Source organism: Ochlerotatus camptorhynchus, unplaced genomic scaffold, assembly GCF_037179485.1.
Source record: "Ochlerotatus camptorhynchus isolate MF236.1 unplaced genomic scaffold, CSIRO-AGI_Acam_v1.1 ptg000102l, whole genome shotgun sequence".
NCBI classification, from domain to species: domain Eukaryota; kingdom Metazoa; phylum Arthropoda; class Insecta; order Diptera; family Culicidae; genus Ochlerotatus; species Ochlerotatus camptorhynchus.
Genome location: NW_027040592.1, coordinates 3011500 through 3037712, shown reverse-complemented (window position 1 = coordinate 3037712; position 26213 = coordinate 3011500). Strand labels below are relative to the sequence as shown.

Genomic DNA, 26213 nt, shown 5'->3' with positions numbered 1-26213 from the left:
GGGTTATAACAAATTACAGAACAATCTATAGAATCTAGTGGACAAACCCTGGAGTTTTTAGTAATATTTGAAATAATTCAAAGTGTTGATTTCAAACATGAGAAGGATTCCCACACAGCTTTCGAATGAGAAGTTCTGAGCAGAATACCAGAATTATTCTGTTAAGATGTATTTGGAGGGATTTCTGTGGAGAAGAATGCATGTTCTAAATTAAATTGTTAGGTAATTTTAGAAGATTTCAAAAGGAGTTGTGAAAAACAAAACTTTGCGGAACATTCTTACGTGAGGAGATTTGTATGGAGATCGTGAGGAAAGTGACAGATGAATTTTAAGAAGTATTCCAAGAGAATTATGATCAGAATTCAACAAGAAACAGAGTTCTAAGAGTGTTCTGGCACTAATTTCAACCCTAGTGCGAAAGATACATCACAGAACTCCAACAAAATTGATTGCAAAAAATTTGCTGATAATTAGAAAGAAATTCTTTAAAATACTCCCAAGGGTTTCTAAATAAAATTTAGAAAGATTTCTGCTGTTTTGAATAAAGTTAAAAAAATTTCAAAGGAATCGAAATCTCCAGATAGGCTCAAGAGAATAGACCTTTTTAATACACTACCAATGTAGAATGCGCCAAGCGAATTCGAGAGGAAACGTCAGCCAAACCATTTGTTTACATCAGAATGAGGATTTTTCACAACGCAAATTAGAGCATTTTTCATTCAACATCTCCAATTTCCATCAGTAATTGCCATATTTTACTATTTTTCACAGATCTGAACTGATTTGCAATGAACTATAATAAATCCAGAATATAGAACTAAGGCACTTTTATAATTTTCCATTTTTCTGACCAAAAATATTCCTGGAAACTTTGCAGGATCCTTGCAAAAACGATACAGAATTAAATTTTTCAACTGTAATTCAAGTTTTGGAGCACCTCAGATGAATCAATTTATCAGGAAAAGTAAAACACGACAAACATTTCTGTTCACAACACTCTTTTTGACGTTCTCCTATTTACCACCAGAGGTTGAATCGATCGTTTAGTTTCTATTAAAAGGGCGTATTTTAAGAAGGATTCCAATTAAATTATTAGAAGGGGTTGCAAGGAAATTCTAAAAAGAATTCACTGGTTATTATTACGCGGGGTGTTTTCTGGCTTATTTCAGAACAATTTCAAGATAATTCAGGGCAGAGTTCCAAGTTAATTCTGGAATTCATATCCTGAGAATTTAGAACAACGAAAAATTAAAACCCTGCAAAAGAATAATTCAGTTTCGGTTTTTACAAATTTTTGTTTCCAAAATCCAGCATCTTCAATATTTTCTTTTAAGGACCAAGCACTTTACATCTGAAATTGAAACGACAAAAATCAATTTGCAATATTGCTGAGTGATTAAATTCTAAAAAGACGGGAAACTGAAGAAAATTATGCAGCAAATAGAGCAAGAAATTCATTTGGTAAAGGATTACTCTGTTTTAATGGTTTATTCTGAAATTCTGGTGTAAAAATTTGTTCCTATGGTATGGTTAATTTATTTTTCCCAGTTCTCTCACCGAATTCCCGGGTTTTTCCCGGTTACTTTTCAAATTCCCGGATATTTCCCGGTATTCCCGGTTTTCCCTGTTTGCTGGTCACCCTGTAATGGTCTACGGACTCGATAACAACACAGCCAACACCGATAAGCTGTTCAATCTGTTCTGCCTGTACAGAAATGTTGTCAGGATAAAGTTCTTGAAGACCAAAGAGGGTACCGCCATGGTCCAGATGGGAGACGCCATCGCAGTCGAACCAGTCGAACGCAGCATCCAGCACTTGAACATCATTGAATGATTGGAAATGGTGGTAGCAAAATTCAGATTGCATTTTCCAAGCAGAACTACTTGTCAAAGTCCACCAACCCCTACACCCTGCCGGACAATTCGATAAGCTGCAAGGACTACAGCGGCTCCAAGAACAATCGCTTCCTTTCGTTGACCCAGGCCAGCAAAAATCGATTTATCCACTTCTTCAATACCCAACCCGTATGCCGTCCGAGGAACTGCTGATGACTGCATTCACCACCAAGGACTGCCACCCGTCGCAAGTGCAAATGTTCTCGCTGAAATCGGAAAGTTTCTGATTGGTCGAGTTCCCGAACGTAGCCCTGGCGGTGAACGCCATCATGAAGTGCAACTACAGCGCGATCGATCACAAATGTACAAAATTCCCGTTCATTATGAATCTGTGCTTCTCCTCCTCCAAGACGATGAACGGTGCGTGGAGCAACGTGAACATCCAAAACACGTAAGCTTGGAAAGAGCGGAAGCTTCTTTTTCGGAGAAAGGAAAGGATTTTCCTTTTTACTGTATAGTTGATGTTATTATTCATAATTATAATTTCTTATTGTGTGCAAAAAGGCAGGAGAGTAAAAATAATTTGTTGAACTATTTGAGATTTTCCCAAGACGATCCTGCAACATTATATGTTGGACGATGGAATGGTTGGTGTAGCAACCACTGCCATGGATGTATTCGAGCAGTTCGAATGGTCGGATGGTATAGTTTTTGTTTGGTTGTTGACTTTCCGATTAAAACTCAAGCACCGCTTGCGCTTGTCGTGACCGGATCGAGATTTTCAGCGTTGGCTACTGCGGCTGCTTCCAATGCTGCTGGTCCGTATCCTCTAAAATCCTTCAAAAAAGACGGACCAGCAGCAGCAGCATTGGAAGCAGCCGCAACCGTGGGAGCCATACGGAAGTTTGGTGAAGAAGTTATCTTCGAGGACACACCGAAATCTGGCCGTAAACCGGGATCGTTGGACCGAAAACTGGACCAGAAAACCACCCAAACTTTCGTCAATAAGAAAAGTGCCTCTGTTCGAGGTTTGACCAAAAACCTTTTGAACATCGAAGAGTAACGTTCAACGTACCAAGGCAAGAAACGGGCTAAAAACGTTCAAGAAGCAGAAGAAGCCGAAACGGAAACCGAGGGCTCGGAAGCTATATGATAGCAAAGATATCTAATTAACAAGATATCCCACTGATCAATTCCTCATACAAGGCATATAGTTACCACCCTTATGTGATCGCAGTGCTATCTGTTGAGTGAACATTGAAACTGTTGGGAATTCCCCGCCAACTTTACCACCAGGGCTCAATAACTGACAGGTGTCAGCATGACAGATGTCAACGCGGACGTTGATGATCAGCCGAGGGAAGAGGACGATATCATCCTCGAAGACTTCATCATTATATTGCGATAGCAAGATTCTTACTTGTTTGTGATTGCTTCGATTTTCAATCATTACCACTTTATACGCAACAGAAACACTTGAGAAGATAATCACACATCCAAGCGCGCATCATGATGTGCTTGTTATATGTTTTGCTTTCGAGCGAAAGAGTTTCCAATGTACCACCGGAATCAGTAAGATGCAAATCTCTAACAGTAATTCCAGAACAACATGTGAAAAGGGCATACAAGCTTTTTGTAAACAAACCTTCTTATGCCCTTTTCTCGCCACCCATATGACACCAACGCAAACCTTTAACATCATCAGGTAGGGGACACTTTCCCCTTCCCGATGATATTGCTAGTTTGCGTGGGCGACCCTCGGTTGGTGAGAAAAGGGCCTACAAAGGTTTGTTTACAAAAAGCTTGTATGCCCTTTTCACATGTTGTTCTGGAATTAACAGTAATTGATGATTTGCGGAGCTGTTCTTCAACATATAAGCATAGAAGTAAACATGGGAAAAACCCCTTCCCTCTCTCTAAAGAATTATTCCAACACCCCAGCCACTGGAAATGCAAGTATCGAAATCATTGCTAAACGTATTATAATATGCGGTATTCTTCGGCCAATGCGGCACGCATTTCATTCAAAAATTACGTTGGAATACTCATTACTTTTCTATTTTATAACGTAGGAAGTATTTGACAACACCGGTGAAAACAAACGCAAACGGGAGTAGCCGAAGCTGAATGATTACGATGAGTAGTGATGACACCGCTTCGTGTGCGTGTTTTCTTCCAACGCAGCAGTTCAACGTTGTCTCGTTAAAAACCGTTTGGCGCTGTTATCGGTCTCTATAAATTCCAAAGAGTGAAGGGGGTCTTATGATAGCCTGCTATGTGGAAAATTGGCGTGTGTTATCATGGACGATGAAACATACGTCAAATTTGACTACAAAAGACGCTTCCGGAAGACCAATACTACACAGTCCGTGATGGCAAGCAATATGTGAGTGTGGCAAGTTGTCGAAATTTACGTTCGGGAGTGTTTGAATCGGTGTCTGCGGCCCATGATCCGTCAACATGATGACCCAGTGCTATTTTGGCCCGATTTGGCGTCAATGCACTACTCGAAAGACACGGTAGGTTGGTACAAAGCAAATAAAGTGCACAGGAGGCACGGTCACCTCTACATTTTTTTGAGCTCTTTCCAATGGATATCTACGGAAACACTATAAGGCAGCGAAATCAATCGAAGAATTTTAAAAAGACAGGACAGAAGTGGCCAACATTTTCGCCAAGGAATCTGTGCTGAAGCTCATGGGCAGCGTGTTCCGTTTAGTTTAGGGTAGAATCAATTCGCTTAAAAGCATCTGGGTATGACGTTATTGATGCCTAATCTCCCGTGAACGTGCATAAGCAAATTATGCCACATGGGCCGCATCGGTTGAAAAGCAAAGAAAAGCGAAAATTATGAAGGTACACGGCGAATGAGAACGACCCAATTTTGAGTTGAGGTCACTCATAATCGCCAAAAGTGCACGAACTCAGCGATGAGTAATATTTGTCTCACGGTTTCCTGTGGAAAACCTAAAAAGTCTGCCGGAACATGAAAATTTTATTCAGTCTCGGAGTAGTACCAATAGACTGACTGAGTGAATCCAATCTTCACTTTTCTCAAGTTCGGGAATTTTTCCCTGGAAAATCCTGGGAAAACATGAGGCAAATTTACTCATCGTTGAGTTCCTGCACTTTTGGCGATTATGAGTGAACTAAACTCAAATTTGGGTCGTTCTCATTCGCCGTGTAGGAAAACTCACACTCTCCTATCTAAAGTGCGCTCAAGCCAAGGCAACGACGCCAAACTACGATCTCCCGGACAGACGCTACCGGTGGAAGAACCACTGTGTGTGGCAAGAAGGCCTTCGAAGAGAAGTAAGTCGCTTTACACCAACAGCCGCCACATGAAAACTAAGGGGAAATGCGTTTGTTCTGTATTGCTATTCCGCAGGTCGGACTACTCAGCTGCACGAGGGCCAGTGCGTATGGGCTGTTGCGTAAGGCCGACAACATAGTAGAAGCGATTCGAAGCGATTCGATTCGTTGGCAATAAGCGGAGCGCTTGCGTGAAAGCACCCTCTATGAGCGTTCTATGGGAATCGCCCAAACCAGCCATAGTGAAAGCGATGCGAAGAGGTGTAAAGCGTTCAGCAAAGCGACAGAGCTGTTCGTGTTGTGTTTTGACGCCTTCGAACGCAAGTGGACTGATTCTAGTGAGGAAAAATGGACACCGAAAATTTGAACAAATATTTTGCACTGCGCGCGCGACTGTAATGTTTTCAAAAACGCTTTCACTATGTCATAGGTTGCTTCGCTTGCCGCTGCATTTCGCTTTGCCAATTGCTGTCGCATCGAATCGCTTCGAATCGCTTCTACTATGTTGTCGGCCTAATTCTGGTGAGGTCATCTGATGTACTCTAAACCACGGAAGACAACGGGTTGGCATTGTGCTGTGAGTGTGGAGCAGCTCAGACGAACGAGCCGCAGGAACATCAGTGCGGTAATCCAGCGGCGGTAAGGGTGGGTGCAGCAGTGTAGGAAATTTAGAGCAGGAAAAGCCGAAGAGAGATAGGAGATGAGGTAAGGCAGGAGGAAACTATGCCGGCAAATTAAATCAATGTAAACGTCAATGCTACTCCAATTTTGATTTCGTTGGTGCACATTTTCCCAGTGTTCGCGTTTTAGCCCATTCATAGGTAGTCTGCTCTACCGTTACATGTATATTGCAACAAGCGTTAGATCAAAAGTTCGCTCGTTGGCATACGATTAACTAAACTGCGGATTATTTTCATCCCATTGAAAGTGAATACTACATAGAACATATGTATGAAATAAAAAAATAACATAACGTTGTTTTATTCCAGTAATAAACTGTGCTTATACTTTTGACACCCTATAATAGTACTTACTTAATAGTACGGGCTAAGTTTTAGAAATTCTGGACCAATTTTTAAAAAATTCGAGGTCTGTAAGACAAACAAATTAAGAAAATTGTGCGGCCTGGAATAATTATCATATTTTGAATATTTAGAATGTCACAGTCATAGAAACATTTAAATGCTTCTGAAAAGTAAATAACATTTTATGGAGTGAGAGGCAGTCACGCTTACCACTACACCACCAGCGCCGCTTGGGTACCATGGAGTTCTCCTTACAAATTTCTTGAAATTCTCAGAACTCTCTTGGAATTTTCTTTGGAATTACATTGGGGTCCTCCTCAGCATTCTGTTGGAAATCTCCTTTGAAACCTACTAAGAATTCCCTTGGCATTCAACTCAAAACTACCTTGAAATTCACCGTAAGTTTCACATAGAATCTGGAGTGCAACAGAACTAACCTGAAAGAAATCCTCAGATTTCACATTAAGTTTTCCTAACGAGAACTGGAGTTTCTTGAGACCTCACATCAAACTCGTTCATTATAGGCCATAAGCTGTAAACGTTTTGTAAGGCCCTTGTGTTTTTAAATCTGAGTTCTTGGGAAATATGCAATGTCCGATGCCTTGAATACCTATTTGTTTTCGTTTGAGATTCTTTAAAATTTGTCCATTTCTGATTTTATTCTGGCGGTTCCTGAACTGTTGAATAATTTCGGAAGCAAGTATCCCCTTTCTACGCCACCGAGGTATACAGCAGAGATAGAAAACCCGAGCCAAAGCAGAAACTAGAATAACAGACGGACTGATGGTGGATGAGGATGGTCTTCGCCGTCGTCGTCGTCGTCGGTCTGTGTGCTTTGGTCAAACAACACAATGCACGCGGCTGGCTGGTTGGCTGACTGACTGCGGCTGTGGCTCTGTGTGTATGCGAGAGACGACGACCGAAGCCAACAACAATAATACCGACAAAAACAACAACAACTATAACAGCAGAAAATGAAATGGATATAAAAAGCAGAGAAACAACGAAAAAAGCAGAAAGAAGACAATTATAGTGGATCGAAATTGGGCGCCGTGTCGGAGTGTAGTGGAGAGGATTTTGCCTGCCATTCGAAGGCATTGGGTAATTTTTATGACCACCTTCTTGTTTCGAATAATATCGGATCGGCACAACAGCCGCGCAAACGACGGACAGTTGCTTTTGCTTGCTTGGTAGGAACCATACAACAACCGACTCGGTGCATATTTTTATGGAAATATTTCGACGAGGCTTTCTTTCATCGCCTCTCGGTCTCCGGTCCGAGGCAAGCGCGATTCTATCGTTTACTCACATGCCAATGTACCCCACCAATCGGATGGTATCGGTGGAAGATTTATCGTAACAATGTACCGTTATGGATTAAATCGCAAAGTGATCGCATAAACAATATTTTCCTACAAACAAAACACCATAAAAGAAGGTCTTATGGGCCCATTCGTTGGACAGTATGTTGAACCCCAACTGTGCTTCGGAATGCTCTTGCCATTGGTGCTACCCCCGTTTCGTTATCAATCAGTCAGTGTGTTTATCTCATGGTAATTATTGTACATGGTAGGTGCTATTGATGGTTACCTAAAACTTCCGCATATCACTTTGATCCATGCTTGATCCTTGTCCTGGGATCTATTTGCAGCTCATTTCAGGCGTATTCGATCATACACTCAACGTTGTTGGGAAAACAACCCAAGGCCAGTTATCACAACCACTATGTGCAGCTGGACAAAAGCTTGGGCCACTTCATTCCAAAATATTGCGATCCATTTCATCAGTTTGACCTCGGTGTCATTCAATCTAATTACATGGTTACGAAAATGTCTATCTGAAAAAAAAAATCGAAGGGAATCGAAATCTGATAATGGTTTACCTTTGCATAATTTAAAGCTTCTGTTGAAGATTATTTATTAGAATTCCAAGGAGAATTCTTAAAAATTTAATTCGCTGACTCATAACGAATATAGCTAATTCTTAAAAATATATCACGGAATCTCTGACGCAGCGTCTCGCGTGCCAAGTGAAAATCAAATAAGGAACCAACACGATTGAAAACCCTTTGTAGCCCATTGATAGCACCATACGAACTATAGTTTGTACGACGAAAAGGTATCCTCAGCATTGCGTAGCTTGGAAGGCGATGAGGATCCCTCAAAGGTAATCGTCGAAGGGCAAACCAGATGAATCGTCGTTGAATAGACTCTTGGTACACTGTTTTGGTAATTGGGATTCCATACAGGGCAGCAGTATTCTAACACCGACCGGACGAGGGAGTAGTAAAGCGACTTCAAACAGTAGATGTCCGTGAAAATTTTAGCTATCCTGAAAATGAAGCCGAGCGTTCTGGATGCCTTGTCGATCACGTACGAGATATGCTGGCTGTATGTGAGTTGACAATCTAAGATGACTCCCAGATCCTTAATGTGATTCACACGATGTACGTCAATGCCTTCAAGGATATAACGGAATGTAATTGGATGTTTCTTCCGTGAGAACGTGATTACTGAACATTTTGTTGGATTTACAACCATGCGGTTCATTGGCACCAATTAAAGACCAACAATTGAAAAGGCCTCAACTCCATTTTGTAAACAAACCTTGTAAGGCCATTTTCTCGCGAAAGGAAACCTACATTCGCGAACCTAAAACACAACCGGGTAGAGTAGAATTTCCCCTACCTGTTCATTTTGTTGGTTTGCGTTGGCGAACTTCGGTTCGAGATAAAATGGGCTTACAAGGTTTGTTTACAAAATGGAGTTGAGGCCTTTTCAATTGTTGGTCTTGAATTTGCAAAAGCGTTGAGTTGGAGTTGGAGAAGGTGACAGTCAGCGATGGCTGTGATTCGGAGATAGATTTTCATGTCGTCTGCGAAAGACAGTCTTGGACCGTCGAGGACGAAATTGACGTCGTTGAAATACACAAGAAATATCAACGGGCCGAGGTGGCTACCTTGCGGAATACCCGAAGTGGCAGGGAACGAAGGAGATCGGCAGTCGTCGATTGCAACTTCCAACTGACGATCAGATAGATATGATGCAAACCATCGCACTATGGGCAAAAATGGGTCCAAAATTACCCAAAATTCAATATCTCAACAGCACGCTGAATTCCGGCCATGAAAAACAACTTTTCCAAAGGGAAATCGTCCGGGGAATCGATTGCACGTGGTCGTATAGACCGGAGAGCTTTGTAGGTATGTGTTTTGGACCATTTTACCCAATTTTCCCCTACTTTTTGGAGGAAATGTTTTTTCACAGCTCTATTTTTCGTAAAACATAAGCACTTTATGCATGGTTTTAGAATACTATGTCTTTAAACAACAGTTCATGAGATATTAGGGGAATACGGGGTACACTTTATAGGGGAGTAAGGGGTAAAAGTGAAAATACAATCAAGGTTTTTTAATACAAAATCCATTTTTTTAATATCATTATATTTTTTCTGTAGAATACTTTTAATTAACTTTCATTTGGTATTTTGAGTTCCGTCATCGGCCAAACAGTTCAAAAGTTATAAATTTTTGAAAAAAATCGCTAATTTTTTTTTTTTGTTTTTGACCGCCCTAATATATAATTAGTCACCCTAATGACAAAATAAAAAATACGCGTCTAATATGTTGCGATAAGGAACAAAACTACCAATTTTTACAAAATTCTGAGAACCACTATATCGTTCCGCTGTATACAGACAAAAAAAGTGAAAACTCTTTAAAAACAGATATCAGTAAATTAAAACTTATTTAACCCCAATTAACCTTAAAATTTCGAAAAAAAAATCTTATTATTGCAGGCAGCCTTTGGGGTCATTCAAATAATCGCATCGTTCAACATTTTTATGAATTAAAATAAATTTAGCGAGGGTTCACTTTTACCCCTTACTTCCCTATAAAGTGTACCCCGTATTCCCCTAATATCTCATGAACTGTTGTTTAAAGACATAGTATTCTAAAACCATGGATAAAGTGCTTATGTTTTACGAAAAATAGAGCTGTGAAAAAACATTTCCTCCAAAAAGTAGGGGAAAATGGGGTAAAATGGTCCAAAACACATACCTAAAAGGCTCTCCGGTCTATGGGACCACGTACAATCGATTCCCCGGACGATTTCCCTTTGGAAAAGTCGTTTTTCATGGCCGAAATTCAGCGTGCTGTTGAGATATTGAATTTTGGGTAATTTTGGACCCATTTTTGCCCATAGTGCATCGTAGGAGACTGCCGTTTGTACCGAGTCTACCCAGTTTGGCGATCGCTATAGGATGGTTCAACTTGTCGAAGGCGGCTGATAGGTCAGTGTAGATGACATCTGTTTGCATATGGTCTGTCATACTCTCCGTAATATACGAGGTGAGACACAGAAGGTTGGAAGTAGTCGACCGCCCTGCCATGAAACCATGCTGGACTACGCTCAAGTGCTGCTTGAAATGAGAGACTAATGGTTCCATAACGACCAACTCGAACAGTTTAGATATGGTGATGCCGCGGATAGTTGTCGATGTTTCTTTTGCATCCCTTCTTATGCACTGGAAACATCTCAGCTGATTTCCAGTAGGAAGGAAACACCCCACTGGAGAGGGACATTTCGAACAGAAGGCAGAGAGGAGCCACCAGGCTATCGATGTGTTGCTTGAGAAAGACGGAAGGACTTCCATCAGGTCCAGGTCTAAATGAAGACTTCAGTTGCGAAGCCGTCCTAGTTATCATAGCGAGGTCGATGTCGATGGAACATTACTGGCTGCTAGAGAAACGTGCTCGTCAGGTAGGTTCTCATCCGAGAATACACTCGCAAACTTGGTTGAGAACAGACGGCAAATGTCCTGAGGGGATGACGCTTCTTCGCCGTTCAGTACCATAGTCGAAGGAAGGCCAGACTCCTTTCGTTGCTCATTCACATAATTCCAAAAAGTTTTCGGATGAGATCGAAGCTTCCGTTGAACATCTCGTTGATAACATTGGCGACTGGTTCGTTGAGACGCATGATTGATCCTCGCATAATGGTCCTTGAGTTGTAGGGTGTGGCACTTGGTGTGTTTTCTTAACGGGGCTCTTTTGGAAGACTTCAACATACGGAGTTCACTTGTTTGCCAAGGATGATGATTACCTTGTTTAGGAACTTTTTTTCGGAACGTGTCGCTCGCTCAATGACGTAAGCCAAAATGTGCGAGAGCGTTTGGGCAGCTGCATTGACATCGGCAGGGACGAGTCCAAATTCGAAAGAAGTTCTCCGATACTGTTGTGGTCAGCATTTCGGAAATCGTAGGAGACTTCTAGGGGGGTGGAATGACCTCAGAAATTTGGTTGCCTTCAAGTGCAATTACTAAAGAAGGATGGTGTGGAACAGTCTTTATCAGCGGAGAAACAGCCATAGACAAATGCGGAGCAGTATCCTGAGCGGTGACGAAGCAAAGGTCTGAGGTACGTTTGTTCTTATTAACCACGAGGTTGATTTGCTTCAGAGTGGCGATACTGTAATGATCCAAAAGGCTTACAGCTCCAGAGTGAAATGTAGAACGGTCGTGGTCCGGATACAGGAATTCACCGTAAGATGATCGCCAAGAAATTACCGGTAGAGTGAAGTCGCCAATGATTATCATCTCGTCGGCAGCAAAGTGCGTACCTCGTCTAGTTTAACATAGCTTTTGCAATGTAAAATTAGACGAGCTCATGTTCGCACGGATTATTTTGCTTCTAAAGAGTTCTAAGATGATACTCTAAGCGTGAAACTGCAAAAGCACGAAGGTCAGCTTCCACAGAACATACAATTATGAAATTGCTACTCTCTGTTTGTTGTGGGTTTAAAGTTTCACACTTAGGCTTCCTCACCCTAACTGAACTCCGAGAAGAAATCCAAGGGAATTCAATTTTCAGGATAGGTACTTCCAACCGAATTGTAAAGCGAGTTTCAACGGGATTCCGAACAGATGCCAAGATGAATTCCGAAGGAATAGAAGGGGTAAGAATTTATTAGATAATTCTGAGGTTAAGTCCCGGTTTTTTCCCGATTTCTCCATTCACTGGTCATCCTGTTCTTGGTTTGCAATGATCGTTTCCATAGATCCTTTTTCGTAGTCCTTCCGATTTACAGTAATCATATTCCATATCGAATTCTGTAGCTATGCTTGATTTGAGTGCTGTCGTTCATCCGTTCCTATGTCCTTGTTTGGTGCTTAGCTTGGTTCATCATTCGTTCGTATCCGAGTTCGTGTTCATTGCCAGGGTAAATTTTAAGTGTTGAGGTTTGTCCAGGTCATGTTCCATAATCGTTGCATAGGTAGATGGTCGTTCGTCGGTCATATTTGGTTGAGCAGTCAAGCCAAAGGGAGCTGGGTGCTCCATAGTGTTTGGAAGGTTGCATAACTTGCACTGTTTTCTAAATTGTCCTTCACCTCCCATATTGCGAGAGGCTTTGGTGTGTCCAGTTCGTTACCGAGAAAGTACTATCTGAAATCAGTGCTCCGGCGGGTCCTCCCAACTCTGGGTATCAAGCTTTATCCTAATCCAGTGGTTCCAAATTGCAACCGTAATCCACGGTTTTAAATTTTGGCCGGGGATTTCCCGGGTGTAGTGACTGGACTGATAGTCAGCCTTCTCATTTCCTCTCACTCCGCAGTGTTCTGGGATTATCTGTTACCTTGGCAGCGAAATTCTGAATACCCTGCATTCAAGAGTGTTTGGCCGTGTCGGAACGTACGGCGGTTGGTAACTTGGCAGAATCGGAGAAGATGGCAATAGGTTTGTTTGTGGGGAAAGTGGCGGCTGCTTCGGCTGAGAACATGCTGTAGGGCTGTCCGGGAGTCGGTGAAATGTGCCAAGTCCCCAGTTCGAGTTCCCGATACCAACCCTTTCGCAAGCTCGTGACCCGTCCGTGTTCGGGTATTCGGTTTGCTGCTGCTCGATGACGATGGGGGAGTTGGTTCCCCCATTTATCGCCAAGTCGGTGAACCCTGGCTACCAAGGGGAGCTTCTGGTCGGTGGAGTTCACGACAAACCTGGATCTTGCCTTTCTCTCTGCGACTGAAAAATTCAAAATTTGTCTATGTTTTGAAAACGCCTGAATTCCTATGTAACAATGTGAGTTTTATTTAATGGTCTTGTAGCTTACGATTTCTTGAAGAATGATTAAAAATCTCTAACAAAAATAGATTAGAATTCTCAACATGATTTCTTCTGAATGTTATCAGTTATTTCATCAGAATCATTTCCTTTCTCAGAGTTTGTTCATTTAGGAACACCTCAACAATCATACGGTGTTACACGACAAAAAACCTCCGGTCGGCTGTACGTTTCCGCCATCGCATCGTCTCAAAGTTCCGTGCCATGATGCCGATGTCATCGGCGAAGCCAAGAAGCTGCATGGATTTCATGAAAATCATGCCACTCGTGTCTATCCACGCTCTTCTTATCACACCTTCTAACGCGATGGCTTTGACAATACCTTTAATTATTATCACCAGGGAGATAAATGAAGTCGTTGAGCGCTCATTTTTTGCATGAGAATACAGTGCATAATTTGTCCAAAATTGAGCGCTCAAGAACTTTGTTTACTCCCCTGACGATACTAGGTCAGGCCATCTTTTGCCCTATACTGCAATAAGTGTCAATCATTTCACTCAAGCAAACTGCCTGTCGTGGCAGATATCTCCAACATTTACACCAACACGACTTGTTGTATACATCCAAAAACTTAACCACATTATTTCAAGCAGCTACACTGGCAGTAACAGTACCTGTTCGTGAAAAAAAGAAACGGTCCCCGCGGAACCTTCCCTCACTGAGCCTTGGAGCTATCAAAAGTTCGATTTGGTCACTGTCATTACCATTCTCTGTCACACGATGATGTTGTGCATCGGCGCGCATGATGAAGGAAAATAAGCGGTACTCATCTTCTTTTACAGCCATCCCAATCCCATTCATCAACAGCCCAGTTGCCAAGCCAGCCAAGAGTTAGGGGCCATTCAGCCGATCTCAGTGTCAGCAGTAGTGCAGCAGTAGTGGTGGGAGGAAGCTCCTCTGGCTTCGGTTGCCTGCTGCCAACAACCGTAGTAGACGGAGCAGGAGTCGCACAAGACTGGCTGAACCAAACCCCGAACTCGAGAAAGGCTTCTTTAATTTACTCACAAAAATAAGCGTGAAAGAGATTCCGATATTCTTTCGCTTCATTCGCCGTTTGCTTCCCCCACAAACTCCCCGCGTGCTACGCAACGCTTCCGCTCCGTATAGCCTCCGTCCGTGCTGGTTGTCGACAATAGCAGCAGCAGCATTGGCTGACCGTTCATACCACCTGTGAGTCGGTGTATTGTTGTGTACGCGCGCGGTCACCACCAAAAAAAAAAAAAGGTGCATTGCATGGGAAAAGCATTGGCTTGGGAACGAGACTGATCATAAGAGCTACTTGCAGCAACGTACAGGGTGTCTACTTAAATTTAAAAATGAAATGCCTTCAATAAATTTTACAAGCTGCAGCGCAAAATAGCGGAAAACATTTTTTGGAAGGACATCTCCCGGGATGAACCATTAGGTATTTTAGGATTCGAACTTAGACAACCCTTCGAATGTTCTAAGAATACCGTACCTTGAAAATGTTTGATGTCTCAGAATTGAATTTATCTAGTTTCAAGTAGGATCAAATTATCGAACCATGGGGTGTAGCACTACTTCGGCATATGGGACCCATTTCCGTCATACACGTCAAAAACGATGAACGCAAACGACCCACGCACGATGGGTTCCAGTATTTTGTGTTGTTCGTGGATGATTGCACCCATTTTGCTGTTGTATATCTGATGAAGACGAAGAGAATCAGCTGTTTGACTACTTCAAGATATATGAAGCAATGGCAACCGCAATATTCGGAGTCCAAGTGGAGAATATACGTTGCGATTTGGGACGTGGGTAGTTCAGCAATCAACAGCGTTTTTACTATGATCAACGTGGGATTCAAGTCGTGTCGGTCGAGACGGTTGGCTATACACCACAGCAGAATGGAGTAGCTGAACGCTGAACGGTTCAACCCTGTGACGGCAAAAAAGGCGAGCTCTATTGGTCCAATCAGGAGCACCGAAGTCACTGTGGGGCGAAGCGGTGCTGAATGCTGTTTATGTGGCAAATCGAAGCCCAGCGGAGAAGCCGAAAATTTACGTGTTTTTGGATGTTCATAGATTCTGAAGCAGAAACGGAGCAAGTTAGATTCTACTGACCAACGTTGCGTAATGCTTGGATACGCACAGTATGGCTATCGATTTTGGAATCTGATGTCAAGAAAGCAGTTCGTAGCTCATGATGTCCGGTTCAATGTAATCGAATTTCCGTTCAAATCGACACGGAAGGTGGAAGCCAATGCGTACCGGGAGATTCCGTTAGTGATTTCTCAAGTACAAGAGCAATAAGGGGGAAAAGAAGATACGGCAGTTAAATCGAATTAACAAATCCTGACGTTGATCCTGATGTAGGTTAGGTTAGTTTATCTTTATTAGGGAGACTTTCAGCCAGAGGCTGGTTCATCTCTTATGGATCCTGATGCAGACGCAGTTACACCGGATAATGATCCCAAAGTTAATCCTGATGCAAACACTGAGCAATTCGCAGATGATTTCTCTTTGACCGAGGAATTCGATGATCAAGACAACCAGGAGGAAGGAGCCATGGCACTTCCACCACAACTTGAAAGGGGTAACTTCCAAAGCGAGAGTGACAGGAAACCTTAGTGATTCAAAGATGTCATTTCGTCATATGGCGCATTTTCTGCTGTAGACTATTCTCCTCAGATTCCTGTGTCCTATAAAGATATTGCTGACCATCCAAATCGAGCAAGCTGGGTCAAAACGGTAGACGAGGAACTGAGTGCGTTGGAGAAGAACCGGAAATTTAGCAACCAGATCCGGTTGTACCCCTACCATGCAAATGGGTATTCTCGTTGAAGACGGACGCTGATGGAAATCCAATCCGTTACAAGGTAAGGCAAGTGTTGAAAGGCTGTGTGCAGCGGAAGAATATCGATTATGAGAAAACGTTTGCTCCAGTGGCCAAACTGAACACAATTCGAACGGTTCTGGCTACTGCGAACAGCAAAGGTCTGGAAATCCACCAAATGAACATCCATACAGCCTTCTGAACGGAAAATTGAAGGAAGAGGTGTACATTCAGGTACCGGATGGAGTTAGAACCAAGCCTGGGAGAGTTTGTCTGCTGAAGCGATCATTGTATGCGTTAAAACAGTCACCAAGATGTTGGAACACAAGATTCAATAAGTTTCGGCAAGGTATGGTTTCATCCGATCGCGGTACGATTACTGCCTGTATGTTGCAAGGAGATGCAAAAGTGTATATTGTTGTTTACGTAGATGATCTGTTGATCGTAGCTCGGAGCATACAAGCGATATTGGGTATCAAGGAAACGATGAAACAAGAATTTTACATGGTTGACATGAACGAGCTGCACGACTTCCTGGGAATCAAGATTCTACGAGATCGTGCACAAGGAATATGAAGCATTACACCGTTTTTGGGATGAGCGACTGCAAACCATGTCAAACTCCTGCTGAAACCAGGCTGCAGTTGAAACGAAGCGGCGAGCGGTGCGAGCATCCTTATCCTGAACTAAGTGACCGGAATTGTACTTCATTGTCGAGTATCTTTCGAAGTTTCAAGACACAGCAAGTCTGGAGCACTGGCAACACGCAAAGAGAGTCCTGAGGTACGTACAGGGTACTAGGCTTTTGGAGTTGGTTTACCATTGCAGCCCGAATAACGCCCCTGTTGTTGGTTTTGTGGATGTCGACTACGCGAATGGCGAGGAGGATCGGAAGTGCGTTTCGGGATTCCTACTGAAAGTCTTCGGCTGTACAATGGCGTGGTCATCTACTGAAGCTGCATATATCGCCATGATCAGCTGCAGCAGTGAATCCATATGGCTCAGGTGATAGGGGGCGCAATTCAAGTTGTTGTATCCTGTTCCAATATTCGAGAATAACCAAGGGGCCATAGCGATGGCATAGAATGAAGAGACGAAGAGGGCAAGCACATAGATGTAAAGTACCATTTCATCCGTGATGCTGTAGCTACGGATCGAATCCAGTTGGTCTACGTTCCAACACAACAACAAGAAGCGGGCGTGCTGACAAAATCTCTGGCAGCTCAATCGTTCCTGAATCTACACAATAAATTAGGATTAGAAATAAGCAACTGAGAGGGTGAAGAAGAATGAAATCGTAGTAGCAATTGACTTACAAAAGAGCTTATATAACTATGTAATCTAGCAAATTTTCTTTAGTCTAAAATAAACCTTTGTTCAAGCAACAATCATCAACATGTTCAGTAACAAATACATTTTAAAAATTCAGAAACTTTTTTTGGAACTGGATTATGCCTATTTTTCTCAAATTTCAAATTTGATCAAGTTTTTTTTCTTAAATTCACGACTTAAGTTATAATACTTCAAGAATTTTATTCCAAGGGTGTTCCGGGAAAAAAAAATCTTTGAGAAGAACAGTTCAATCTGCTTTTAAGGTAGTTCTGATGAATTTTAGAATTCATGTGAAGCCTGAGATGGTTTTGAGTTGAATTTGAAGAAAACTCTGAATTGAATTCAATGTAAAATTTAAGGAAAACTGAGGAGCAGAACTCCTGTGAACTTCAGAGTAAAATTACTAGGGCATTCTGAGAAACCAAATCCGAAGCATAAGTCCTTGGACATTTTTGGCGTATACTTAGGGGGGGGGGGGGGGGGAGGGGGTGAGAGGGATACTAAAAGGAGGATTACAATTGAATCTGATAGGGTAAAGGTGGGACAAGATTGATTGTCAACATCGACAGGGTTAATGTAATTCCAATGCTGATGATTTTAACAATCAAATAAATTAACAAATGTACTAGCTGACCCATCTTGCCCCACCTTACCCTAACAACTGCAGGAGATCTTCGAAGGAGTTCGGAAAAGAATTCCAGGGGAGTTTGCCAAACAAAGTATTAGGAGACATCTAAAGAATTTGTGAGGAGAAATGCTTAGACTTTCAATGTGCGTAGAATTCTAATGGAAGGAGTGAGATTCAAAAGGAAATCTGAAATGAATTCAATGAAAATTCTGAGAATCTTTCCAAAAGGTTTCTTAATGAGGGAAATTTCAAGGTAATTCCGAGGAAAATTTAAAGAAAATTTAATCCGGAGGGTAGTTTCAACGTAATTTTGAGGAATATTTCAATGGAATTGCGAGATTCTAAGAAGATAAAATTTTTAAGAGAATTCAGAGAAGCGTTCCAAGTAAAATTCTAGACTTATTCTACGAGAGTTTTTGGAGAGCGCGCTACTGAGGAACTCCAAGTGAATTTTCATGATAAATCTTCGTTGAATATGGAATGGACTATTCTGAGGTCTTCAGAACTACTTGAAAGTTCCTAACATTTTCCTGGAGTTAATGAAACTGCCTTGAAGTTCTTTTTTAGTTTGAAAAACTAGCCTGATGCTCACAATACTTCTCATCAAAATTTTAAACTTCCCTGAACATTGTCGGACTTCCTAAAGTTTCCTAACGACCATGGATCTTCTCCAAAGTTTTAACCATTCGCTGAAGTTCTCGAGACTTGTTTAAAATGTATCTAATTTTTCTCTCTGCTATGAGGTTCTCTCTTCTTTCCTGAAATTATCGAAACTTCCCTAAAGTTTTTGCAGTTTTTATGTAGCTTGTTGTACTGTCCTGAATTTAATTGACCTGTTCCTAAATTTGTTAAGCTTCCGTGAACTTCTGACTGAACGCATGTAAAGATCTCAATAATTTTCTTAACATCTCTGGAGTTCTCTGAAAATCTGGGAACTTCCTAAAATTTTCCGCTGATTTTCTGAAACAAATGCAACTGAACTCTCCCTATTTTTGGAGCTTACTAAACTTCTTTGAAATGCTCGCGCATTTTGCTAATGTTCATGACAGTTCCTGAAGTTCTCGGATCTTCCCTTAAGTTCCACAGACTACCATGAAGTTCTCGATATGTTTCTGAAGATCTCTGCACTTCTATGAAGTTTTAGAATTTTTGCCAAATTTCTGTAACGCAATTTTCTAGGATTCAAAACAAAATCTATATATCTTTTATATATATAAAAATGAATTTCTGTCTGTCTGTCTGACCCTTATAGACTCGGAAACTACTGAACCGATCGGCGTGAACATTTGTATGCAGGGGTTTTTGGTACAGGGAAAGGTTCTTATGATGGTTCGAGACAAAGGGGGGGGGCTTCCATACAAATGAAACCGAAATTTCTGCATAACTCGAGAACTAATCAAGCAAATGGAACCAAATTTGGCATGTGGAGGTCATAGGGAGTAGCCTCTTAGATAAGGGGGGGGGGGGCTACGTACAATATAGCTTTTTTTTCTCAATTGGCGCATAAACTCAAGCTAATATTGACTCCCGAGCAAGGCCGGGCACACTCAGCTAGTAATTAATATAGTTCTACGATTTCCACTGAAGTTCTCAAGATTTTTCAGAAGTTCATGGAACTGCCCTTGAATTATCGACACTAATTCATAACCTCATCAAAAGTCTAGACTTTCCCTGATGCTATTAAAACTGCCCAAAAGATTTCTAAATTTCCTACAAATTCTCTAGACTGCCTTGAATTTTTCAGCATGTTTTATTAGAATCCACAAGTTTACTGAATTTATTTGAATTGCCTTGAAGTTTCTACAATTTTCCATAAGTTTTATAAAGATTATAAACGCTCATGGAACTTTGCCTTAAATTACTTCAGCTGTTGAGATTTCGGTAAAATTTCACAGATTTCGGTGAAATAATCTAAGTGTGTATCTAAATTTGTTTAATATTCCGGCAAATTTTCTTATGTAAATTCATAATTCCATGACGGTCCTGAAATTTTCGGACCAATCATACAATTTTCGGAATACCCCATAATTCCACGGAACTCCTTGTAAGTCGCTGTAAATTCCATTAAGTTAATGGGATTGAATTAATGAAATTGGGTTGTTACTTCTTCTTCTTCTTCTTATTCGCATTTCAAGCTTATTGCATATCGCATATTAGCTTATTGCGTGCTCTCAACTTAGTGTTCTAGATGCACTTCCACAGTTATTAATTGAGAGCATTCGATGCCTGTACCATTTTTGCATTGGTATAATTGTGTGGCAAGCAAGTCCAATCATACTTCTATGCCCAGGGAAGTCGGGAAATTTTCCAACCCGAAAAATTTCTAAACCGGACCAGGAATTGAACCCAGCCACCTCCTGCATGGTCTTGCTTTGCAGCCTTTACCGACTGAGATGAGGGAGGCCCCAAATTGGGTTGTTAGCGGAATGCTTAATACATTGTAGTCGAAATACGTATCTGTCATGGATACCAAACTTAATTAAGTGGAATTAATTGGAAGATAACCTTTTTTTTGCTGTTTTATTAATGGGATTGTTCTGAAGTTATTTGATCGTCCTCAAAGTACTCGGAACTTCGCTGAATATTATGAAAGTATCTAAAAATACCTAAATTTCTTAGAACTTCTCTGGAATTTCTTGAAGATATCGGTGCTTGCTAAAAGTTCTCGTTTTTTTTTTAATTAATATAACTTTGTTGGTCTTCTCTAATCAACTTAGTTAGTGTTTTGCAATTTTTAGAAGTTCTTGAAATTCCCATGATATAAAACCCTTAACATCTGAGGCGTCTCGTCACTCAAAGTTCTACCTGTTCTACAACTTCCATGTTAAAAAATGCGCTAAATAAAGTCAATTAAATTATACTTTTTTTTTTATCGCAGGGCGAAAGCAACAAAATATAATTAACACAAATAATTTGTGATGTTATGAAACGAATAGTTTTCCTTCCAAAAATGTATTACACTATAGAAGATAAATATTGTGTTGTATCGCCACTGCATGATGAAGATAAACATTAAATGTACATACTACCTACTTTATTAGGCGGAGTTATAAAATTCTTCCGCAGAATTGTCACGGTAACACGCCTGAGATAACCGCTCTACCGGAACAGAAAGTTTTAACATCCAGGAACACACGAGCATTATGTGCCAACATCCTATATGCATAGTTTAGATAATAATCTGTACAGACTGTGTTTATCAGAAGCCCCAAACCAGATAAATCCTCGTGAAATACATAAACCAAGAACTGTCGGCAATTTCAAACGTTATGGTCACGAACGGTTATCAAAGCGACATGCAAAAACAGCCTGTTTCCAATTCCGTAGGACGTATGGTTTCACATGACCCTACCAAACACTCATATAATATTGCCCTAATAGAAAATAACCATATAAAGTGCTTAACGACGCATTCCGAATCTTCTGATTGTTCTTAAATTTTCATACTTAGAAGAATAATTCTTCTGAGTATGAAAATTTAAGAACAATCAGAAGACTTTGAATCGAATGAATAATTCTAGATAGAGCTGGAATTAGGGCGTAACAGCTTTTGTGAACAATGACTTCTCTCGATGATTTCTCAAAATTCGTGGCTCTCCCTGGCAAATCGAAATCACCATCGAGTAGGGGAAGAATTCTCCTACCCGATGGATATGTTGGTTTGTGCAGGCCTGCATTGAATTCAAAGAAATCAAATAGAGAAGTCATTGTTTACAAAAGCTGATGCGCCCTAATTCCAGCTCTATCTAGAATTATTCTAAATATGGAAATTAAAGAATAATCAGAAGACTCGGAATCTTATTTATTCGGAATGTATAGGCAATAATAAATCGAAATCAACATTATTTTCAAGATCCCGGAATGATTGTTTTTCTAAGATTCTGGAACATGAGATGTTTTAAGATTCAAAACAAAGAAAATATTTGAAATGCCGGACGATTTAGTATTGCTAATTTAATATAAAACACAATTTTTAACTGTGTCCTCTTTGTACGTCGCATGGACCCGCCACTGTCAACGGTCCATACACATTTCCAGAAAATAGTATGGAAGATTGTCTACGCGGGCAGAGAGGAATATAAAGCCTCCCAAAAACGGACTACGTAGTTTATGAATAACTCCTTATCAAGAAGAAAGGCACTGCCTTGACAGTATGACTTTTTGCTTGTTTCTCGCACACCTGGTTTTTGCTATTGAAAAATTAGGGTCCTTTTACAAACTTAACGTAAATTTATATATATAAAAAAAAAAACAGCAATATAGATCTTAACCCTGAAAGAGCAAGTCTCCCAGTGAAACAGCTTTACCTTACTGTTCATTGCCAAAACTGCCCTAATAGCAGTTCAACAAATGGGGCTGCCTTGACATCTTCATGACCATCATTCATTGCCCTCCGAAAAAAAACCAGTGTAAAAATATTCCCCAATAACACCTGGCATCCCTTTCGATACACAAGGAAAAGACAGAGAAAAGTAAAAAAAAAAAATGCCACAACTACTCACTCTGCGCTGCGCTCCTCGTTTTCGTCCCGGTCGAAATACACCTTCCGTCGTTCCCGTCCTCCTCCGTGCTTCTTTGCTTTCTGCTGGCTGGCTGGCTTGCAGTCTAGCTAGCTGTGTAGGCTTCAGTCGGTTCACTTTTGGTGCTGCTGTTGTTGTTATTCCAAACACTGTGTTCCGATGATACACGGTGCTGCTGCCACTAATGACGATGATGATGATGACGATACAGCACCACAAGGAAAAAAGAGGGGAAATGTGTATGGCGTGAGAAGAGGCGCACTACACTCTTCTTCGACTGACTGACTGATGATGGGTGAGCGGGGTGTGTGTGAAACACTCCAATTTTTTCTTCTATATTCAGACGAAGGGAGGGGGGGGGGCACAAGGAAAAACTTTGAGGCACTTTTTCACTTCGATTCGATGCAAAATTTCACCCGAGTGTACAAATTGTGCACCATTATTCACAAATAAAATCGATTGTCGTTCCACTTGCCACGACTTTATAGGCACATGCAAGGCATTTTTGAACTTTTTCTCGATGCCATTCGAAGAATAATCACTCTCTTTTAGCACACGAAATTCCGCTTCTTCGCGACTCAATGGCAGGGAATGTACAAGATGATCGAGGCTCAGGAAAAATCAACTAGTCAGTGATGCCAGGCGCGTTCGATTTGCTGGCATTTGACAAAGGTTTTCGCCTGATGTTGCTAGCGGACCTGAATAAATTGCATAGATGCAAACAGTGTACAGCAGGCTGAACTTGTATGCACTTTATATTGATTAGGGTGGAACCATAAAATAAGCTATAATAGAAATATTGCAATTTTTTTTTTGCCGAAACGCGAATTGCAAGAACCTTGCAGACCCTGGATTAAATAAATACAGTAATCGGGTGATTTCGCATAAGATGATCAACATATGGTATGAATTCATTTAGTTGAAGATGCTAATTTCAAATAACAGACTAAAGTGGTAATTTGTATACGATAGATGAGGAGATGAAAGTATAGAGTTGATAGTTCCGTTAGAGTACGGCATTTTATGAGATGGATGCCATCTGGATGGTGAAAATTTGTTTGTTAATTAGTGGAAATTCTGCTGCAGTGAACTGCTTGAACATCGCAATTCCAGCTTGGGATGATGTTTTTTCGTGAGAGGAAGCTGAGCTCCGATATCCTCCATATGCTGCCCACAATCACCGACTTCCTTCACAAGAGCTGGACCTGGGTGTTTCCGAAATCCTTCCTTGCTTGCCTTCACGGCCATTTACAACTCAGAATTGGTTCCGCACGAAACACCTCCAAACCTCGCTCCAAACCTTGGCATATTCATCCTCTTCCTCTTTGCTTTCATTTGTATACTCCTTCTGACCGGTCTGCTTAATTCCTCTGGCCTAATCGGAGCCATATAATCTTTTGGTTTCTTATTCACAATGTGATGATGTCATGACCACCACGGGACAGAACTTCTTCTGTATCCTTATTTTGAGAATCTTCATGCGCTGATGTTATACATTTGTTGCTGCTTGGTTGGACATCGATTGCATCTTGATTCAGAGTGAGTTTATTGTCCAGCATAGTTGAAGATGCTAATTTCAAATAACAGACTGTAGCCTGGACTGTAGTGGTAATTTTTATACGATAGATGGAGTAGATGAAAGCATAGAGTTGATAGTTCCGTTAGAGTACGGCAGTGTGAACAGTAGGACAACTTTTAAGGAAGGTACAAATCGGTTTTTTCATCTCTCTTTACCAAACTCCCCCTTTGGAGAGGGAGGGTGAGGGGTGTCCCCCCCCCCCCGCCACCACTGGCAAAAAGAGATGAAAAACGACCCGCTCAAGTACCAACTGAGTGTTTTTGAAAGAGTTCTACCGATTTTTTACCGCACTTCAGTTGTTATTCGAAGGAAAGCATCCACACATCTCTCCAAAGGGGGAGTTTGGTAAAGAGAGATGAAAAAACCGATTTGTACCTTCCTTAAAAGTTGTCCTAGCTCTCTATTCTAATATCTATATGCAATCTTCACACTGCCGTACTCTAACGGAACTATCAACTCTATGCTTTCATCTACTCCATCTATCGTATAAAAATTACCACTACAGTCTGTTATTTGAAATTAGCATCTTCAACTATGTAAATCGTTGACTTCACGTAGAAGTAATACTAAAACATATAGTCAAAGTTATTGTCCAGGATCTTGAGTCGTGTAGATATTCTTGAAACGCTTTATACACTTGATCAGTTAGTAGCTTTTGGAAATATTTCAGTTTTTCGCGGATATAAAATTATTTTTCAACAAAGACTGTTGTGGCTTCACGCACACCTTTCTGTTTGGGATGTGCTGCTCGGCCACAATGACGGCACGTTTTTGGTTGCTTGTCATACGCTACGAACGTTGTTTCGTTGTCGACGATGGAATGGCGCTTTCGTGTCACATTCGCAAAACTCGAACACCGCTCAGGAATCCTGGGAAGTAGTGCTTTCATTTCTCATGTCGACTAGAAATCACTGTTCCGTACTTTGCCATGTGGTTCGTAACAGTGGCTTGTGGCCATGCCAGAGGAAGGTCGTGCACTCGAACGGTCACTGCTTCACAATCCACATATACCGGGATTTTGAACGCACTCTTCGCACAGAGAATCGCGTGTTTATAGTTATGCGCCTTTTCATAGCGCAAGGCAACTTCATTGTCTATATCATCTCAATAAAAACACAATTTCGGACGTTATGAAACTGAATGCATCTTACGTCCGAATATTGATGCTTAATATTGTTCTCGAAGAATTTTTGCACTTTTCCTGCATTGGGACGAACTGGAAGGACACTGAAGTCAACAACAAGTGTGTTTTTACGAACTACACTCATTTTCGCTACAATATTTCACCAAGTTAAGCAGAGTTAGAAAGAGCACACGTCCGATGAATACGAGTAATGGCTGCCGAATGTTTGGAAGCATTTTAACAACATAAAAACTGATAATTCCGGAGGGCTTTGAGATTTGGATGTAATTGCTTTTGTGTACAAAAACCTTAAATCGCCGATTTCTCTCGAATAAAAGAACAATCTCACAAACCGAATGATAGAGGAACCATGCCTCTACCCGCTGATGTTGTTAGTTTTTGAGATTGAGCTTTTATTTGCTAGAAATTGACACATGACGTATTTGTTTACAAAAGCAATTACGCCCTACACAGAAAAAAAGTTGTTGAATATTCCATCCAAACTACTGCTGCTGAGGCAACTATCACCTTTCCGAAAGTGGTATTGGTTTGCGTTGGCGTACTTTGGTTCGCGTGTAAAGGACCTTAGAAAGTTTGTTTACAAATGCTTTTGTGCCGTTATCAAATGTTATGCCTGATATAACGTTGTGCGATGTACATCGATTTTGCGAACAAAATTACATCCATTGATGTAATATTGTATCTGCTTTTTGCTATTACATCATTATTTCATACATCAGCTTGAATTACATTGATCGATATTACATTTTTTTGTTGTGTAATCTCGAAGTTCTCCTGAATTGTTGATTTTTAAATTAAACGACACCACCTATAATCTCAAAATTTAGCAAAAGACACCTCCCTATATAGCTGTCAAATTTACTTTTGGGAATATTCCTCAAAAATTACTTTTCCGTTTTCTTGTCAGCTGCGTACCAGGCTTTA

General features: G+C 41.1%; 3 protein-coding genes across 3 annotated transcripts in view; all 3 read right to left on the bottom strand.

Moving 5' to 3' along the window:
* The window catches only part of LOC135699066 (uncharacterized), an 89133-nt gene extending 68969 nt beyond the window's left edge, over positions 1-20164 (bottom strand). Inside the window, exon 1 of the mRNA XM_065219239.1 lies at positions 20151-20164. The gene's annotated coding sequence lies outside the window, so the exon portion shown is untranslated. The remainder of the gene's footprint in view (positions 1-20150) is intronic.
* Positions 1-23167, bottom strand: part of LOC135699132 (protein spitz-like) — a 43843-nt gene extending 20676 nt beyond the window's left edge. Inside the window, exon 1 of the mRNA XM_065219351.1 lies at positions 22549-23167. The gene's annotated coding sequence lies outside the window, so the exon portion shown is untranslated. The remainder of the gene's footprint in view (positions 1-22548) is intronic.
* Positions 1-26213, bottom strand: part of LOC135699133 (heat shock protein beta-1) — a 560186-nt gene that overhangs the window by 183981 nt on the left and 349992 nt on the right. The window lies entirely within an intron of this gene.